The 2,883-nt window shown below is 25.3% G+C and overlaps 1 long non-coding RNA gene across 1 annotated transcript; it reads right to left on the bottom strand.

Moving 5' to 3' along the window:
- Positions 1-6: 6 nt before the first annotated feature.
- LOC115033922 lies at positions 7-2,868 on the bottom strand. Its single transcript, XR_003839272.1, has 3 exons — positions 2,558-2,868; positions 1,235-1,243; positions 7-733 (listed from the first exon to the last, which is right to left on the bottom strand). It is a non-coding gene; the product is annotated as an uncharacterized LOC115033922 (long non-coding RNA).
- Positions 2,869-2,883: the final 15 nt, after the last annotated feature.

Below are 2,883 nucleotides of genomic sequence, written 5' to 3'. Positions count from 1 at the left end.
ATATTGAACATCCACAGGAACATAGACATCTATGTGGAAAAATTAATTGAACGTTTCTCCAAAAGCAAAAGAAAAATTCCATTTGAAAGCCATAAGTAATAAGAAAATTAAGCTATAATTTTAAGTTGTACATTTGATTAGAATTTATCGTAAATTATTAATTATAGTAAAATGTAGCTTAAATGTAGAAAAAGTAATGTAATTAAATATTTTATAAACAATAAAGTAAAATTGAGTAACCTAAATATTTAAAAAAAAAATTTTTGTTTTATTATTTTTTGGTCTACTTAAAGGTAACCTAATCATCATTATCCTGATGTCAAAAAATATTAACAGATGAAACCCTGATAAACTCTATTAATAATATTTGATGCCGCCCCCCCCCCCCACCATAAATTTTTTCTGGATCCGCGCCTGAGGAAGATAATATTATTCTGAAGGAACATAATATAACAACTAGTTATATGGAATTATGAAAATGTGTATTCTTTAGGAAATCATTCACAAAGTTATACGTTTGTAATATCAGGTATAAGGTAAAATTGGGAAGTTTCAAACGTCATACGCGTCATGCGTTAGCAGTGCTATATACAACACATTCAAATTTTCAATACACATCCCTTCAATACAGGATATAAGTTAACAAAAATATTTGATTTGTCATCTGGGGCATTTAACGAGAAGGGACAGTAAAAATGTGACAATCAACATGAGATATACTTACCAAAGTTCACTACAAAAATTAAATATTATAATAAAATTAGAATGTTAAATACAAAATGATATTCATATTTTCTCTTCCGAAAATTAAAAAGTAAGAATTCTGTCATTCTGAAGTCATCAATTTTGACTGCCCGTACCATATTATGTATTAGGTACTACAGGTAGGTATGTGCATATTAAAGAAGAATAGATATTTAAACAAATATATACTTATTATTTCGTGTGCTTCACATTTGAAAGGTATTTAATTTATAATTTACAGAACCGTCAGAACCCACCAAAAGTTCTTTTGTTTTATGGAAATATTCATTTTGCACGTGACATTTTTAAAACAGTATCTCATAAATTAAGACTTAACAAACGTCATGTATTTTAATGTTTCTGATCTTCAATGTCTAATTTATCTACAAATAGGCATTCAAGATAGTGGACGAAATAATTAATATTATTTGTAATATTATTATCTTAAAATCTCAAACAGAATAAAATAAAATAACAAAAATATACGTACTCATGTTATCTACAATATAAAGACAAAACATTTCAATAGAGGGACATTTATTTTATAGGTTTATTCAAAAATGCTGAAAGTTTAATAAAATTTCAATTCATTTTCTTAATTCATAAGTCATCATTTATAATCTGCATTGTTAATCGCTATTATAGCGGTTGTTTAAATTATGTGGTTTGATACAAAGCATATTTCAAATGAATACAAAATAAGGGACCACGATCTTACTTTCACAGTTGGAAATTAAGTAGTAAAAAAGGTGGGTAAGTGGGTGTCGCTCTGCTGTACAGAAGGTTCAAGTGGGTCACTATAATAGTTGATTTTAAATTCTAATTCAATGATATAATAGCATTGTATAAGAAAAACGATTCTGAGCGAAAACAGTCAATCAGCCTATGATATATTAAAACGATTTTGATGATATTATTGTTACTAAAGTAAATTACTTTACCAATTTACATGGAACCATGTTTTAAATTTGTAAATCCTTAGCTACACAAGTTAATCATTTTATAAATGTTTAACTACAAAATCATTTTTTTTTTATTTCTAACTTTAAATACTTATAAAAAAAAAAATGTGACAATGTATTTTTAATATATTTTAATTATCATTGTAACAATACATTAGTAGCCGTGTATTAAATTTTCAAACTTTTTGACCCTATGAATAAAATTTAATTGACATTTATAAAAAAATATTGGGAACTGAATATGTCCTTAAACCACCTAAAACAAGTCAAAATAATTTTAACATTTTTATCATGTTTAGAAAACACTAATATATACATTAGTCAAAATGTCATGTAAATTTGGTCATTAATTGTTACCTATACGAACTTAATTAATTGTGGTACTCATAGTATATTATATGAAATAAATTATTTTCACAATAGTTGTCATCCAAAATATAGAAAAACGGGATATTTTTTAAGTTAAAACTATAATTTATACCAGTTGTACTTTCGTAATTATTTAAGATTCTCAGTGGAGTAACTTTCAACTAACTGACACTTGGTAATCGACAACTTTTTGAATTCTGAATAATATGACGTTCTTATTAACTACAATATTTTTAGTTATAGGTCTATCTGAGCAATGATAATAATTGCAAATAGTTATACCCAATTTTAGGTGACGGCTTGTAAACTAAACGAGGTAATAGCTATATTATTATACCTACTCAGAGAGTAAGTAAACATTTGAGAACGATGATGATCATATAAATTATGAGTTATGACTTATAAGTTACGAGACGCATATCACTTAATTTAATTATACAAGTTAAACAAATTGAAAAAATAATAATATAAAATTAACATACTCCGGAATTCTGGAACTATATAGAATAATAAACATGATATTTAATAAATAGTATTATACCTACCTTATAATTCACAATCTAAGAACTACCTATAGCGATACTTTAATAAATTAATGTCTAACAAAATATATTATAATCTAGAATATCACAACTATTTACTAATGAGAGTCCCTCAATAATTCATCTTGTTATCATTAAGTTAGTATAGATTTGGTTTAATTTCTACTGAAAAATAACTTACAAAATTAAAAAAAAAATTATATTGGCTATAAATAGTTCAAAAAGAGTTATTGCCTAAATATTAATCTTAGCTTTACATTTTATAA

The sequence above is a fragment of the Acyrthosiphon pisum genome, chromosome A1, assembly GCF_005508785.2.
Source record: "Acyrthosiphon pisum isolate AL4f chromosome A1, pea_aphid_22Mar2018_4r6ur, whole genome shotgun sequence".
NCBI classification, from domain to species: domain Eukaryota; kingdom Metazoa; phylum Arthropoda; class Insecta; order Hemiptera; family Aphididae; genus Acyrthosiphon; species Acyrthosiphon pisum.
The sequence above is the reverse complement of the archived record's forward strand: the minus strand, read 5'-3'. Positions and strand labels throughout refer to the sequence as shown.